This window comes from Pipistrellus kuhlii, unplaced genomic scaffold, assembly GCF_014108245.1.
Source record: "Pipistrellus kuhlii isolate mPipKuh1 unplaced genomic scaffold, mPipKuh1.p scaffold_m20_p_16, whole genome shotgun sequence".
NCBI classification, from domain to species: domain Eukaryota; kingdom Metazoa; phylum Chordata; class Mammalia; order Chiroptera; family Vespertilionidae; genus Pipistrellus; species Pipistrellus kuhlii.
In genome coordinates this window covers 27,323,490-27,341,879 of record NW_023425471.1, presented here as the reverse complement: position 1 = coordinate 27,341,879, position 18,390 = coordinate 27,323,490, and the positions used below count along the sequence as shown (strand labels likewise).

The window sequence follows — 18,390 nt, the reverse complement described above, 5'->3', positions numbered from 1 at the left end:
CCCAGGAACCGTCTGTTGGGGTAATGGGGGCTCAAGGGTCCTGCTCTCTGGAAAGGCATGACTGTGGTGGCCAGAGTTCTGTGGTTGTGGGGTAGGCATTATCAGCTTTTGCTGCTACACCTGTGATGAATAGGCGTGCACTTTCAGTGGCAGCTTACAGGGGCACCTGCAGTGTGTTTGCCAACAAGGCACACTGAAGCACTCTGAAAGTCCCTGGCACTGAAGCCATGTAATTGAGGCATCTGTGGGCAGGTATCCAGGATGAGTGAATTCAGAATTTGTACTGCCTTGGTGTGTGTGTGTGTGTGTGTGTGTGTGTGTGTGTGTGTGTATGACTGTTTGTCCAAGATCACATCCAGCAAGCGCTCCCAGCAGCTCCCAGGAGTTCCCTGTGGACAGATGGGCTCATGGTGCCTGCCTGTTGGAAATGTGTGACTTTGGCAGTGTGTTTGCTGGCACAGAGCTCTGACATACTCTGAGGGGCCCTGGCACTGAGGTTGAGCAGCTGGGGTGACTGTGGGCAGTTATTCAGGAAGAGGGAATTCAGAATTTCTACTGTTGGACAGTGCACCCTTGTCTGTACAAAATCACATCCAGCAGGGTCTCCCAGTGGCTCTCAGGTGCTGCCTATGTAGTAGTGTGCCCCCTATCTGCACACTGGAAATGCATGAATGTGGTATCTGGAGTTATGCTGCTGGGGAGGGGGGAATTTGCACTTACTGCTGCCTGAGGTGCATCTTTGCAGGTGGAGGTGCCAGGGTCTGCAGGTCTGCAGGTGGGGCATCAGGATTTTGGCTGGAGTGGACAGGCCAGTTCCAAGGCCTGTCTGAGTGGTGGTGCTGATGAGTTCCTCTATTTCCTGTTTCTTAGGAAATATTGCTAGAAGTGGGATCACTGGGTCAAATTGCATTTCCATATTTAATTGTTTGTGAAAACTCCATACTGTTTTCCATTGTGCCTGCCCCAGCAGTGAACTAGCATTTCTTTTCTTTGCATCCTTGCCAGCACTTGTGGTTTGTTGATTTTTTCATGATAGCCATTCTGACAGGTGTGAGTTAATATCTCATTGTGGTTTTAATTTGCATTTCTCTGATGATTAGTGACTTTGAGCATTTTTTCATATGTCTCTTGGCCATTTGCATGTCCTCTTTAGAGAAATCTCTATTCAGGTCTTCTGCCCATTTTTAAATCGGATTGCTTGCCTTCCTTTTGTTGAGTTTTATGAGTACTTTATATATTTTGGATATTAACCCCTTATCAGATATATCACTGACAGATATGTTTTTCCATAAAGTGGCATCCTTTTTCATTTTAATAATTGTATCTTTTGGTGTGTAGAAGCTTTCTTATTTTGATGTAGTCCCATTTGTTTATTTTCTCATAGCTTTCTTTGCCCTTCGGTTTGTATTGGCAAAAATCCTGTTATGTGAGATGTCTGAGATTTTACTGTCCATGTTTTCTTCTTAGATTTTGGTGGTTTCATGTCTTTTATCCATTTTGAGTTTATTCTTGTGTATGATGTAAGTTGGAGGACCAGTTTCATCTTTTTACATGTATTTGTCAAGTTTTTCCAACACCATTTATTGAAGAGATTGTATTTACTCCATTGTATGTTTTTGCCTCCTTTGTCAAATATTAATTGAGCATAATGGCTTGGGTAGATTTCTGAGATTTCCATTCTGATCCATTGGTGTATATGCCTATTCTTGTGCCAGTACTCAGCTGTTTTGGTTATAATGGCTTTGTAGTAGAGTTTGTTATCCGGTATTGTAATCCCTCCAACTTTAAATGATAACCTTGCTGGAAGAATAATACTGTATTTAGGCCCTTGCTTTTCATTACTTTGACTACTTCATGCCTCTCCCTTCTGGCCTGAAGTGTTTCTATGGAGAAGTCAGCGGTCATTCTAATGGGAACTCCTTTGTATTTAATATTCTATCTTTCTCTTGCCTTTAAGATTCTTTTTTATCTTTAACCTTTGCCAATTTAATTATGATGTATCCAGATGTTGGTCTATTTTGTTTCCTCTTGATTGGGACAATCTGTGCTTCCTGAACTTGTGTGACATTTTCCTTCACCAGGTTGGGAAAGTCTTCTATCATTATTTCTTTAAACAGATTCTCTGTTCCTTGCTCACCCTCTTCCTAATGCAGGAGTTGTTACACTTCATGTTGTCCCAGAGTTCCCTTAAGCTATCTTCCTGCTTTTGTTATTTTTTCTATTTGCTTCTCTAATTGGATATTTATTTCTACGTTGTCTTCCAAATTGCTGATTCAGTCCTGTTTCATCCAATCTACTTTTAATTCCTTCCAGTGTGTTCTTTTCAGATATGTTATTCTTCATTTCTGTCTGTTTCTGCTTCATGGTTTCTATTTCCTATTATGTTACTATAGTTCCCACTAAGTTCCTTATGATTTACACTAAGCTCCTAAGCACCTTTTTAACCATTACTTTGAACTCTATGTCTGATAGATAACTTGCCTCCATTTTATTTAGTTTTTTTCTCTCCCCCTGGAGATTCCTTCTTTTCTCTCATTTGTTGTTTCTTTGTAGCTCAATTTTAGTTGTCTCTTTGTATTTGTTTCTATGTATTATATAGAAATGTTATGCCTCAAATATTTGTGGGATGGCCTTATTTAAAAAGGGCCTTCAGGGGTCCAGAGGTGCAGTATCTTTGTTCACCTGAGCTGGATGATCTATGAATGGACCTTGTATGCATTATTTGGGCTCTCCTCTTGTAATTTGGGCTTGATTATTGATATTCCTTTTGGGGGAAGAATCACCCCTCTGACGTGCTAGCAGTGAGGTTCAACCACTACATCATCATGCCAGCTGTTATACAGGTGTTGACAGAACAGAATAAAACACAACAAAGCCAAGCCAAAAACACCATGAAAATTAAGCTACTCAATGCAGTAATAAAAGGAAAGACTAAGAAGGAAAAAGAAGCAAAAGCAATACAAATAAAATTGAAAAGAATACCACTAGTAAAAGACACATGAATGAAGACTTAGAAAGGATATAAGGAAAAAGCGAGAAAGAAGGATACAAAAGAGGTGGCTATATGGAAGCAAGGAAAAAGCTAAAAGAGGAAAAAAGAAAAGGAAACAGTAAATAAATGAAATAATAATAATGAATTTTAAATGTAGTAATAATGGATAAATTAAGAAATAAGAAAAGTAAAACAAAAATGAGAAAAAAGGGAAAAATAAAATAGGAAAAGTTAACACTAATAATAGACTAAAGTCAAATAGAATAAAATAATAGAGAAAAATTAGAGTTATGCAAAAAAAAAAGAGAAGATAAAAAAGGGAAAAAGCAAACAAGAAAAAAAAAAATTGCCCTCACACACACACACACACACACACACACACACACACACACTGGTCCACAAAACATTCTCCTTTCCTTTTGAAGATTTTATGGTGCATTGTAATTATTAACCAGTTTTTTTAATTTTAAACTGAAATAGCTAATTGGGACAGACATTTATGAGATCATTCTTCCACCATTGGTTAGGACTGGGATGGCAGATATTGGAGATAATATTCATTGAGCCTTCTGAGCTTTCTGGGCAGACTTGGTGACTTTGCCAGCTTCAGCTTGTCCACTGCCTTTTTAAAAAAAAATATATATATTTTATTGATTTTTTACAGAGAGGAAGAGAGAGGGATAGAAAGTTAGAAACATCGATGAGAGAGAATCATCGATCAGCTACCTCTTGCACCACCCCCACCAGAATGTGCCCGCAACCAAGGTACATGCCCTTGACCGGAATCAAACACAGGACCTTTCAGTCCGCAGGCCGACGCTCTATCCACTGAGCCAAACCAGTCTTGGCTTGTCCACTGCTTTTATCTGTCTCATTTCAGCACTAACAAAACAGCCCAGAGGATAGACATAGAAGTTCTTGACACACATGGGAATTCCAGGAACCATATCAATGAGGACAGCATTACCAGACTTCAAAATCTTTGGGCCATCTTCTTGTTTTTTCTCAGAATGAGGATGGATCTTCTTCTATCGCTTAGTAAATTTGCAATGCTAGCTGTATGACAATCCAATACAGATGCCTACCCAGCATTGACTTGGCCTGGGTGGTTCAGAATAACCACCTGACCTATGAAGACAGTTGCATCCATTGGTGGGTCATTTTTACTGTCAACAGTCACATTTCCATGACAAACATCCTTGCCAGACATCTTTTTAACTTTGAAGCCCAACTTGTCTCCAAGAAGAGCTTCACTCAAAGCTTCATGATGCATTTCAACAGACTTCATTTCAGTTGTAATGTTGACTGGAGCAAAATTGATCACCATACCTGGTTTGAGAATACCAGTCTCTAATCAACCCACAAGGACAGTATCCATATTGCCAACTTTGTAGACATCCTGGAGGGGCAGATGCAGGGGCTTGTGTTGGTGGAAGAATGCAATCCAGAGCTTCAAGCAGTGTGGTTCCAGTGGCATTACCATCTTGACAGGTCACTTTTCATCCCTTGAACCAAGGCTTATTAGCACTTGGCTACAGCATGTTGTCACCATTCCAATAGAAATTGGCAGAAACCTAGTGTCTGGGTTATAGCTAATTTCTTAATGTAGGTGATGACTTCTTTTTTTAAGTTAAATTTATGAGGTGACATTACTTAATAAAATTATATAGGTTTCTGACTAAGCTAGAAAACATATGATTTTAGAGGTATGTGGGATATAAAATAAATTCATGTGTTTATCAGAGGGAAGGGGTTGGGGTGTAGTATCGTGTTTCCCCAAAAATAAGACATCCTCCAAAAATAAGACCTAGCGCATGGAAAGATAAGACATCTCCTGAAAATAAGACCTAGCGCAAATTTGGGAGAAAAAATTAATATAAGACACTGTCTTATTTTCGGGGAAACAGGGTAAATATATGGTGGTAGAAGATGATTTGACTTTGGATGGTAGGCACACAATGCAATATATAGACAATGTATCATAGAAATGTACACTTGAAATCTATATGATCTCATTAACTGCTATCACCACCCCCAAATTTACTAAAAATAAAATTTAAAACTTACATAGGTTTCAAGTGTACATTTCTATGATACATCATCTGTAAATTGCATTGTGTGTCCATCACCCAAAGTCAAATTTTCCTCTGTCACCATATATTTGTTACCCTTTACCCTTTACTACTTCTACACACACACACCCCTTCTTTCTGGTAACTACCATACTGTTTGTGTCCATGGATTTTTGTTTGTTTTTCTAGTTTGTTTTATATCCCACATATGAGTGTAATCATATGGTTTAATGTAGATGCTGACTTTTTTTTAACAACGATCTCATTTCTGTTTTGGCTGAAGGGTGGCTCAGTGGAATCTATTTTGTTAACACCAACATTTGTTGTTTCACATCCAGTGTGTAAGTCAGGAGGGCATGCTCACAGGTCTGCCCATTCTTGGAGATTCTTCAAATTTGGCAACACCAGCCGAAGCAATCAGGACAGCACAGTTAGCCTGGCATGTGACTATAATCATGTTTTTGATAAAATCTCTATGTCCTAAGGCATCAGTGATGGTCAAATAATATCTCCTGATCTTGAATTTCCATAGGGAGATATCAATGGTGATACCATGCTCATGTACAGCCTTTAATTAATCAGTTGCAGGCATATGTGAAAGGTATCTTCCCAATTTAAACAGCCTCTGCTGCAGTCTTTTTGCAGCAAGGTTCAGGAATCTGGAGAAGGGCTTCACACAAATGAATAGAGACTAGACAAGGAATATAAATTTGGAAGGCATTTGGGGGAACCAGGCAGAGGCTTCACCCTCGAGGGATGGTTCCCCAAATGTCCAGACCCACCACTTTCTATTCACATATTTTTCCTTTAGCAAAGCAGATATACATATCAAAGGTAAGATTTGGTAAACAATAAAGGATTATCAGGTTAGGGCAGTGGTCGGCAAACTCCTTAGTCAACAGAGCCAAATATCAACAGTACAACAATTAAAATTTATTTTGAGAGCCAAAGTTTTTAAACTTAAACTTCTTTTAATGCCACTTCTTCAAAATAGATTTGCCCAGGCAGTGATATTTTGTGGAAGGGCCACACTCAAGGGGCCAAAGTGCCGCATGAGGCTTGAGAGCCACAGTTTGCTGAAAATGAGGTTAGGGGAATTGCCCTCAGCTGTTTGGTAGCAGGTAATAATATGCAGATCTTCAGCCCTGCTGATTAACTTCTAATTAACTTCTCACATTTATTATGCTAACTACTGTTCTTACGCTCCAGCATCCTCCTTACCAAGTTTTTGATGGCTCTTTTGTTGATCCCACCACATTTGCAGATTAGATGACCAGTAGTGGTAGACTTTCTAGAACCCACATGACCAATGATTATGTTGTTGATAAGAGGTTTTCCCTTTCCCCCTTTGCCTTAAATGTTGCTATTGTTTTCACAACAGCTGTCTTCTGGTGACACACTGGTTACTCAAAACCAATACTTGTTATTTTACATCTTTTGATTGCAGGGATTCTCAGGGTGTGAAATGATATCCATTGTGGTTTTGATTTGCATATGCCTGATGACTAATGATGTTGAGTATCTTCATGTGTTGATTAACTATTTCTATATACTTTTATAGAAATGTTTATTCATATTCTTTGCCTATTTTTAAATTGAGCTATTTTTCTTTTTACTTTTGAGTTGTAAGATTTCTTTGTATTCTGAATAGTCTGGAGAGATTATCATATGTATTTTTATTCATATGAATATATAGATATTATATATATGATTTACAAATATCTTTTCACATTATATGGGTTACCTTTTCACTCTCCTTGTAGTGTCTTTTGAGGCACAAAGGTTTTAATGGTCATGCCCAATTTATTCATTTTTAATTTGTTTGTGCATTTTAATTTTATTCTTGCATTCTTTTTAAAAATAATCCTTTATTGTTTAAAGTGTTACATATGTCTCCTTTTCCCCCAATTGACCTCTCCCCAGTCATTCCCACACCCCCAGCACATGCTTTCAACCCCCTACTGTCTGTGTCCATGGGTTCTGCTCACTAGAATATGCATGCATACAAGTTCCTTGGTTGATCTCTTACTCCCCTCATCACTCCGCCACCTCCCTCTGAGGATGGATGTTCTGTTCAATGCTTCTAGGTCTGGATATATTGTACATCACCAGTTTATGTTGCTCATTTTATTCCACAAATGAGTGAGATCATGTGATATTTCTCCTTTTCCAATGGCTTATTTCACTTAGCAAAAAGCTCTTCAGGTCCATACTAGCTGTTGCAAATAGAAAGAGTTCCTTCTTTTTTTCCAGATGCATAACATTCCATTGTGTAGATGTACCACAGTTTCTTAATCCACTCATCTGCTGATGGGGACTTAGGCTGTATTCAAATCTTAGCTATTGTAAACTGAGCTGTATGAACATATGGGGTGCATATATCCTTTCTGATTGGTGTGTCTATTTTCTTGTGATATATTCCCAGAATAGGAATTACAGGGTCAAATGGAAGTTCCATTATTAATTTTTTGAGGAAACTCCATACTGTTTTCCACAGTGGCTGTACCAGTCTGCATTCCCACCAGCAGTGAAGGAGGGTTCCCTTTTCTGCACATCTTTGCCAGAACTTGTTTGTTGATTTGTTCATGATAGCCATTCTGAGAGGTGTGAGATGGTATCTCATTGTCCTTTTTATTTGCATTTCTTGGAAGATTAGTGATTTTGAGCATGTTTTTATATTTCTCTTGGACTTCTGTAAGTCCTCTTTTGAAAGTTGTCTATTTAAGGCCTTTGCCCATTTTTTTGCTTTGATTGGCTATATTCCTTTTTTAAGTTGTATGAGTTCCCTATAAATTTTGGAGATTACAGTAAACCCTTATCAGATATTATATTGGCAAATATGTTCTCCCATGCGGTGGTCCCTCTTATATTTTTGTTGGTGGTTTCTTTTGACATGCAGAAGTTTTTATTGTGATATAGACTTATTTGTTTATTTTCTCCTTAGTGTCCATTGCCCTAGGAGCTGAATCTGTGAAGATAATGCTACAAGATATGTCTGATATTTTGCTACCTATATATTCTTCTAAGATTTTTATTGTTTCCCATCTTACATTTGCTAGTAAGTCCTTTATACATTCTGAGTTTATTTTTGTGAATTTTGTAAGTTGGTAGTCTGGTTTCAATTTTTTGCATATATCTGTCCAATTTTCACAACAACATTTATTGAAGCATCTTTCTGCAGCTGCAAGGGTTCAGGAATCTGGAGAAGGGCTGCATGTAAATGACTAAACTAGACATGAAATATAAATTTTGAAGACATGGGGGGAACTTAGTTCTAGTGACTAAGCTCTTCAAATATCCAGACCCATGGCATTTTATTCACACATTTCCCCTTTGGCTAAGCAGATATACATATCAAAGGTATGGTTTGGTAAAGGATTCAGGTTAAGGGAATTGCCTTTGGCTGTCTATAGCAAATTTGTTTTACTATTGTAAATTGCATTGGGGATATCATTTTATCCCTCCATTTACTATAAATAGTAGGTAACAGTATGCAAATTTTCAGTCCTGTTGAAAGAGTCCATTTAAACTTTTGAGGACATCTGGCATTTATTATGACCCGCTGGACTTAGTCTTCAGAATATCACTCTTTTTGATTTAATAAATTTAACAAGAATGTATGCCATTTTCAGTTAAGAATTTTCTGTTCAATGGACAGGATTGAGTTCTTTCATGTCTTTTTAAATTGCACCCAGGCATCAAAGGAACTAGTTTGCCCAAAACTCCTTTCTGGTCTAACAGTTCTTTGAGTCCCCTTTCCAATCACTGTCCAATAGTTTTTTATGGATTCCCTTTTCAATTACTATCCCATGTGATATAACAGCAATGATACTCTAGTTCTGGATGGTAGCAATGACAATGCATGTCCTACTTTCTTTTTCTTGTCTCATCTTTTGCAACATACAGCAACGCAGAGCTGCTGACTGCTAGCATGGTGCCTTTACCATCCCCCATTTATTTTTGGATTGTTTCTTCTCTGTCTCCTCAGTGTGTTGCTTGGGTCCACCACCTTCTGTGGCTGGAGTAGTCTGGTCAGTTCTTCTCTCAGATCGATTGTTGCAGGAATCCTCATGGCTTGGAGGAATTTTCTGGAAGTATATAAGCATATTCTTGACCATAGGTTAATAAAAGAATCTGTTCTATAAACTAGACTTGGGATCTTTTCATTGTACAAACAGTTTTCCTTTGGCTTATTCTGACACCATGTGTGTCTTGCAGTCAGCATTACAAGTGAAAAAAAAAATTAAAGTAAAAATTTAAGTAATTAGGGCTTGATGTAATTTACTTACAGGAGATTACTCCAATATTCCTCCTTTTTTTGTTTTATTTTTATATTATTTTATTTTAAAAAATATATATTTTATTGATTTTTTACAGAGAGGAAGAGAGAGGGATAGAGAGTTAGAAACATTGATGAGAGAGAATCATCGATCAGCTGCCTCTTGCACACCCCCACTGGGGACGTGCCCGCAACCAAGGTACATGCCCTTGATCAGAATCAAACCTGGGACCTTTTAGTCCACAGACTGACACTCTATCCACTGAGCCAAACTGGTTTCAGCCCTCCTTTTTTTGTTTTAAATAATATCAAGAAGCTTTTAGAAATCCTGCAATGCAGTTTTGAAAGCTTTTAATTCAATTATTTGCACAGAAGTATGACTGGTTTTGATTCATCGCATGTTAAGTAGCTTTACTATGAGATGAACCATCAGTAAAAAATTATTAATGCTCCTGGAAGAGGTTCCTGCCCAGTACAAATAAGTTCCCCTGAATATTTACTTATTTCAATTTGCCAATTTTAATCAGTCAGAAAAAAGGCTTATTTTCTAACTTTTACTTGTCCTTGGGTATAGACAGTAAATGACACTAATTGAATTTCTGCTGTCAGTCTTTGAAGTATATTCATATGCTTTGTTTAGCGAGGCAAAATGCAAATTATTTACCTTTCTTTTTGAAGCCTAATACATTGACTTTTAACCATAGCTTTCCATATATTTGAAGGGCATTTCCTTTTATCTCCTTGCAGGGTAATCTTTATACCACATTTAGAGAGCTTCTTATAAAACCTTAAAACCTTTTTCCCCCTTTATTTTACATCAAGCAACAAATGTGGTTGCTTTATAGATGCTGATTGGTACTGTGATGCCTATATATTAAGTTATGGTGACTACTAATGATCTGATTTAATGCTTGAATAATAACCTTCAATTGACTCTATAAATAGTCGTAGAAGAGATTCTAAAATTTTTAATTTCTCCTTTGAATTATAGCTTCAAATTGACATTTAAAAACAGTATTTTTTTGCTAGTGCTCAATTGCATATACAGAGGGATCATGTGAAGTCTCAGAAACTATTTCAGAGGACTTTACTAGAATCCAGTTGTTTATAGAAATATTGGCTTTTCATAAACTTAATTTATATGAGACTTTGGTTATACTGTAAAAAAGCTAATTTATAAAGTAATTAAAGTAGGCAACTTTATTGAAAAAGTGAAGCAAGCAAACTTATACATTTGACCTATGAAGTACATATGCCATTCCATACCCCCTCCCCTGGCCTATCTGAAAGCAGGCTATCTGAGTGCTATTGCTTTTGTTTTTCAAATTCCACTGCTAAAGAAATATTTAGCAATTTTACCTTGCCCTCTGTTAGAGGCTGAAACCCACCATAACATTCAAAATATATGTATATAAATAAATATAATTATTCATTTTTATTTGATAAAGCTTTCCATATGATTTCAAGTATATTAAATCAGCCTATTTAAAAATTACTTCTTTTAAGAAGAGAGAATAAATTTTTAAATCACTCTAAGGCCCTTGGAATGCTTCAAAAGCCAACTTTGGTTAAATTATTGAAATTTAACTCAGAAAGACTATATATTTCAAATATTATGTTATATATGTTTTAAAATTATTCTAAAAGATATCAATTAAATTTAAACTGTTTTTTATATTAAAAATTTGGTTCAGACCATAGAATAATTCTCTTTATTAATTAGACCATATAAAATATTATATTCTAGGTTGAAATTTTACCACAGTTGTTACATCAATATATTTTAAACTACTAATTTCTCCAGATAAAATACAAGAATTATATTCTCAAAAATAAATTTCTCTACTTTATGTATTTTGTTATCATAATTATATGATTTCTCTTAACTTAATTTGAACTTTAAACACTTAGAAGCCTTAAATTTTAGCTGGAAATGTTAAACCCAGACTTCGTGATCCCCAAGGACCACCAGGGAGCTGAGTCTGATGTAATAAACAAAAGAGCCTTTTCAATGCTAGCATGGGCTCTGTCCCACTCACGCCTACAGCATGGCGAAAGAGAGAGCGAATTTCGCCCAGACCAGTGGTTTTAATCCAGTGGTGATGTCACTGCTTTGGCTGACCCCGATTGGTTGGGTGAGGGCCAGGGTCCAGTTACAAAATGGAGGATAACTCCGCCCTGCCCCACAGTGGAGTCAGGAGCCCATTCTCACCCCGCCCTGCCCTCTCATTCTCCCCTTGTCTAATGTGCCTGAGTCAAATTATTGACTTAGCCTACTTCCTTTCAGCATAAACAACAAATACAGTTACCAAGACCTTTAGTACCACAGTTCCCATCAGTATTGTCCTCACTGAAGTCCAGTTCCCCTCCTGCAGGCATCAGTTTTCCTCCTGGCCTGTGTGGAGCCCAGGCTAGGGATCTCACAGGTGAGGCTGCTAGTTGCCAGGATCCAGGCCATGCAGGAGCTGGGAGTCATGTAGTCAGGTCTGGGTGCCATCTACTTCAACAGCAGTGGGCGTGCTCAGGATAACAGTGTAGTGTCCCTTTGAGTCCTTGGGCAGTGAATTTCTACTCACACTGAGTTCCCGGGCTACAGGGTCTGCGGTGGGCACTGGCAGTGCATCTGGAACAAGCAAACTGCAGAGCCTGTAAGGACTTGAGCAAAGGAATGGTTACCATACATGATCCCCTCCAAAAAAAGGGGAAACTTGTCCTGGTAAGGGGTACACCTGGCCCTTAAGAGGGCAAAGGACAGAGGGTTGGTCCAATTTTCACCAATTCTAGTACACATTTAGTTAAACCCCTTTTCCAGAGTCTCACTTTTGCCTGTCCTAAGGCTAGAGCTATACTTTGAGATACCTTGGCTACAAAGGTGAGGCTGTTATCTGATACTGGCAGCCCAAATCTAGGTATAATCTCCTGGAGTAATCTCTTGACTACTATAGAGGCAGTTTCTGTCTTAGTGGGGTATATATACTTCAACCTAATCTGAAGTGTCTACAAAAACTAGACCTTAATGCTGATGGTTTAATCTCTGAAATCCACCTATCAATGCTCTCCTGGGGAAGTTCCCTGGGCCCCAAATTCCCAGGGGGACCCCCTTATCTTGCTTAGCATTTACCTGTGCACAGACAGTACTTCTAGCAACTCTGCCTCACAGAAGTTCAGAAGTCTTGGTGACACTTAAGTGGGTAACTTGGTGTCACTGGGCAACTTGGACCTAGAGCCTCTGGGACCAACAGTCTTGTCATCTGGAGGGTCCACCAATCATCTGGTCCATCAGTGGCTTGCTTCTGTTCAGCCAATTCCTTCTGGCTGCAGTTGGTAACCCTCTTTTCTCTGTGGATGACACAGTGTCTCCATCAAAGGGCCTGGATTAAAGCCAAAAGTTCTGGAACTGTGCCCAAATGGTGTGGTCCAGGGTGATTACCACTGCCCCTGCATATCAGGTCCCATCCTGAACGTAACTACTCCCATCCGTGAACAGTACCTCGTCATCTGGAAGCAGGCTGGCAGGGTTGATGGTCAGAGTCTTATGAATCCGGACACAGGGCTGGTCCAGGAGAAAAGCTTGGCCCATCCACATTAGCTCCTGGCCCAGAGTCTGCTTATCTGCCTCCTTCACCAGCAATGCTGTTTTGGCCACTACCTGGAGGCATGCTGGCCACCCCGCTGCCACAGGGTCCAGTCTCTTAGACAGATAGGCAACAGGTCTCTTCCAGGGACCTAGAGTCTGAGTGAGAACCCCTTTGGCAATTCCCCTTACCTCACTCACATAGAGGTGGAAGGGCTTCGTGATGTCTGGCAAGGCTAGGGCATATGCTGAGATGAGAGCCTTCTTTAGCACCTCAAAGGCCCATTGTCCAGTTCAGCAGCTGTGTTCCTTCAGTACATGTTCCTTCTGAGGTTCATAGTCCTTCTTCGATGTCCAAGGAGGCTCTCTGCTTTCTACAATAAACATACTAATTCCTTCCTATTAGTTGCTGGCCTTTTATAATTTCAAATTAACTTCTAAACCTTCTTTCTATATCCTTCAGAAATACATAATCATGCTTCAAATTTTAAAGAAAAGGCAAGGGAGGATGGAGCAGGCCCAGTAACCTGTTCCCAGGCCTCTAACCGCTTGAAATTTAAAATGCCACATTTTTCCTACAGATACAGATTTATCTGCATTTCTAAGCCCCCCTTACACCCCCCCCCCAGAACATCGGTGAAAATTATCCAAGCAGTCTTGGGGGGTTAAATCATACAAATAATTGTTTTCACATTGTTTTAACACAATTCTAAATAAATAATAAACCTTTGTCTAGAAGTCTACTTAAATCTATAAAGTAGACACACATGGCTGAAACCAAAAATGACTCCCAAATTTTACAAAATACAAGATGCAGGTACAAGCCCAAATTCAAGCTTACAATGTGATTACAAATGACAACAATGGCATATAAAGTAAAACAAAACAGATCAAATATAAAAGTTTCATATGTTATATTAAAACATTACTTCAGAAAAACTGACTTCAAAAAAAATACTGCATCACTGACTTAAAATAATTTTTTTAAGTGTAAGCATCACATACTTTCTCATCTGACAAATGAGAATAAATCAATCCTTGAGATCTTTGATCATTACTGCTTATTTTTAACATATGTAATACAGTTCAGCCTGCCATATTCTAGGCATTTAGTTACTGCAATTAACTCTTCCTAATTTAATTTATACTTTGAACTTTTAAAGCTGGCAAGTCAAATATATTTGGCATTTTTTAGATTAATAATATTACATTTCTAAGAAAAATACAAGACATAATTATTAAGAGCCTCAATTCTGTTCTCCAGATTTTTGATGAGGCAAATCTAAACTTTACTATGTCTTTTTTTTCTTTTTTCTTTTACATCCTACTTCTTAGGGAGGAGTTTCAGCAACAGATCTGGTCAATCCCTGTAGATCACTGGAGGAGGGATTGGACAAAGGGAGCCATTCAAATGCAAATGAACACATTCTTTAGCTGAAGACTCCCAGCATTACCATCTAGTTCCTGCCTCAGGGCAGAAATTTCAAAAGCTGCTTACAATGCCTAGGGAAACCAGTTTTAATTTATCTTCCAGTTAATCTTCACCATTTTCAAAACTCATTCTGTACACAGAAAAGAGTTTAAGCACAGCCCAAAACTATGCGCACTTCTTTTGAACTGGCCTTTTCCCTTTATATGAGCACAGAAATTTGAGGTGCATAAAAACTTTCTTGAGGAGTGGCTTTGCCACGTGTCTCCCCTCCCCCACCTCCTGCCTGCTTTGTGGGGAGAGAGTAGCAAATTTACAAAAAACACAGAAACAGACAGAGGGCTCCTGAGAATAGTCTTCCAACTCCGTGGAAGCCAAACCAAACAATGGCCTCACTCCAACCGGTGGCCCTCTGACATTGAAAGCTGGCCACCTGCTAGAATGAGTCTGCCATTGGCCATTCTGGACCTCCACAACAAAGAAAATCACAACAACCAACAAGAGGGCGCCCAACATCAACATTTCAACTTAAAACCAGACTTGGGAGAGGTCCACTTCTCTCCCACCTTTACAAGAGCACAGAAATTTGCTCATGAGACCTCTTCTCCTAGACCCGATGCAGCCACACTGGCCCAGGCCCCGGAGCGAGGCTGATGCCACCCCTGCCCCAGCCGTGCTGCTCGGGTGGCCCTGAGGAGGAAGCGTGGGTCACCCCAGGGGCTTCCTGGCTCCACTTCCCCTTCTCCAGGCAGCCAGCAAAATTAACCCAGGTGCCTGCTCCCCGAGCAAGGCCGCCACTGCCCAGCCACGCTCCAACACACAGACTGAGTCCCACGGAAGCCCTCCCTCCGACCCAACGGCACCAGGGGGCCCCCCCGCGCTGCCACGCCGGCCACACTTCGCCAGCTCCATCCTGGGGCGTCATGTCGCCCGCTGATACCAAACTCAGACCTGGGAAAGTCTCCCGTCAATTTACCGCAGGTGAGGCAACGGCTCACGCAGCTCACCTCGTCCTGGGAGAGGCTTCCATCCCTCTCTTCATGTGAGGGTCCCTCTTGGAGAGGATTCCACATCTCTCCTGACTGAGGGACCCTCCCAGGAGGTCAGAACATCTTCTGAATCCTCCTGCCTGTGGCCTTAATGGCACGTCCTCCAGACGTATTCGGGCACCAATCACAGGAGGGATTCCCAAGTCCCTCCAGAGCGCTCACACACTTACTGCGGCCAGTCAGGCTCTCCGGATCGGAGTCCCTCATGGGCCTGACTGGGGATCTCAGACGAGCCCTCATCTGTTACGCCCAGACTTCGTGATCCCCAAGGACTACCAGGGAGCCGAGTCCGATGCAATAAACAAAAGAGCCTTTTCCATGCTAGCATGAGCTCTGTCCCACTCATGCCTACAGCATGGCAGACGAGAGAGCAAATTTCACCCAGCCCAGGGGTTTTACTCCGGTGGTGATGTCACTGCTTTGGCTGACCCTGATTGGTTGGGTGAGGGCCAGGGTCCAGTTACAAAATGGAGGATAACTCCACCTTGCCCCACAGTGGAGTCAGGAGCCCATCCTTGCCCTGCCCTGCCCTCTCAGAAAGTTAAATACTCAGCATTTCTCAGGTTAATAACACCTTCACATTTGTAAGGATATATTTCAAATAAAATACAAGACATATTTAATTAATAGATTCAATTATGTCCTCTAGATTTTTCATATGAAGCAAACTTAGATTAGCATTTTAGTATTTTGTCTAAGTTTTCCAGTTTGTTGGAGTAGAATTGTTTGTAGTATTTTAAAAAAAAATAATACTCTGTATGTCTATGGGGTTGGTTTTTACTTCACCTCTTTCATTTATGGTCTTGTTTATTTAGGTCCTCTCTCTTTGTTTCCTGGTGACCCTGGCTAATGGTTCATCAATCTTGTTATTTCAAACAACCAGCTCTTGGTTTTATTGATTTTTTAAATTTTTCCCCCCATTTTTGGTCTCTATATCATTTATTTCCATTATCTTTTTATTTCCTTCTTTCTGCTTATGCTGGGCTTCTCTTGTTGCTCTCTTTCTACTTCTTTAACTTTTAGGGTTAGATAATTAATTACCATTTTTACTTATTTATTTATTTATTTATTTATTTGAGATAGGCCTGTAGAACTATGAACATTTCTCTCAATACTGCTGTAACTGTGTCCCATAGATTTTGGATTGTTGTGTTGTTAATGTCATTTGTTTCCAAGATTCTTTTTATTTCTTCTTTGATCTCTTTCATAACTCAATGATTTTTTTAATAACATGCTATTTAGTCTCCAAGTGTTTACTTTTTTTGTTTTTATGCCATTGTGATCTAAGAAAATGCTTGTTATCATTTCTATCTTTTTGAATTTGAAGAGAATTTGCCTGTGACCCAATATGTTGTCTACCTTTGAAAATGTCCCATGTACACTTGAGAATAATGTATAATCTGTTGCTTTGGGATGAAATGTTCTGAAGATGTCAATTAATTCTTTCTGATCCAGTTATTCATTTAGCATTGCTGTTTCTTTGCTGATTTTTTGTTAGAGGATTTATCTAGTAGTGTCAGTGGTGTATTAAGGTCCCCTACAATGATTATATTCATGTTGAGCTCTGCCTTGATATCTTCCAGAAGGCTTTTTATGTATTTGGGTGCTTCTGTATTGGGTGCATATATGTTTACCAGAGTTATATCCTCTTGTTGAACTGTTCCCTTTAGTATCATGAAGTGGCCCTCCTTATCTCTTGTTATGGCCTTTGCTTTGAGGTCTACAGTATTTGATCAGATATAAGTATTGCTACCCTAGATTTTTTATTTATTTCCAGTTGCCTGAAATCCTTTCACTCTTAGTCTGTGTGAGTCCTTTCACTCTTAGTCTGTGTGAGTCCTTTGTTCTGAGGTGGATCTCTTTTAGACAGCAAATATGTGGGGCATGTTTTATTATCCATTCAACTACCCTATATCTTTTGATTGGAGCATTTAATCCATTTACATTTAAGGTTATTATTGTTAAGTACTTCTTTATAGCCATTTTTATTCTTTATTCCTGTGTTCCTTCTTCTTTTTCTACTTCTTCTTTTTATAGCTGTCCTTTTAGGTTTTCTTGCATTGCTGGGTTAGTGTAATAAACTCCCTTAGCCTTTGTTTTTGTCTGTGAAGCTCCTGATTTAACCTTCAATTTTGAATGATAGCCTTGCTGAGTACAGTATTCTTCGATTCAGACCCTTGCTCTCTATCAGTTTATATATTTCATTCCATTACCTTCTGGTCTGATGTGTTTCTGTTGAGAAATCAGTTGATAGTTTTTTGGGAGATCCCTTGTAGTTAGCCCTATGTCTCTCTCTGACAGCCTTTAAGATTCTTACTTTGTCATTGATGTTTGCCAATGTAATTATGATGTATCTTGTTTTTTATCTTTTTGAGTTCATCTTGTTTGTGCCTCTGTGTGCTTCTTGGACTTGTGTAAATTTTTTCTTTCCCCAAATTAAGGAAGTTTTCTGTCATTTCTTCAAACAGGTTTACTTTTCCTTGCTCAGCTTCTCTTTCTGACACCCCTATTATGAGGATGTTGTTTTGTTTTGTGTTGTCCCAAAGCTACCTTAAGCTTTCTTCCTGCTTTTTAAGTTGTTGTGTTTTTTCTCTCTCTCTCTCTCTCTCTCTCTCTCTCTCTCTCTCTCTCTCTCTCTCTCTCTCTCTCTCTCTCTTTTTTCCCTCTCAGTTGCTGTTCAAGTTGGGTGTTTTTTTGTACCTTGTCTTCTAATTCACTGATGCAGTCTTCATCTACTTCTAGTCTACTGTTGAAGCCTTTCATTGCATTCTTTATTGCAGCTATGTCATTCTTCATTTCCTCTTTATTCCTTTTCATGGTGAAATTCTCATTCTGCTCCTAATATTTTTCATTGAGTTGTGTGCACTTGCCATCCAGACATGTAAGCATCTTAATAACCATTACTCTGAATTCTTTCTCTGACAAATTACTTGCCTCCATTTCACCTAATTCATTTTCTTGTGGTTCCTCTTATTCTTTACTTTGGGGATTGTTT

The 18,390-nt window shown here is 39.1% G+C and overlaps 1 protein-coding gene and 1 pseudogene across 1 annotated transcript in view; one reads left to right on the top strand and one right to left on the bottom strand.

Annotated features, from left to right (window-relative positions):
- Positions 1–18,390, top strand: part of ARHGEF9 (Cdc42 guanine nucleotide exchange factor 9) — a 314,280-nt gene that overhangs the window by 15,532 nt on the left and 280,358 nt on the right. The window lies entirely within an intron of this gene.
- On the bottom strand, positions 3,550–18,212 carry LOC118720228 (annotated as a pseudogene).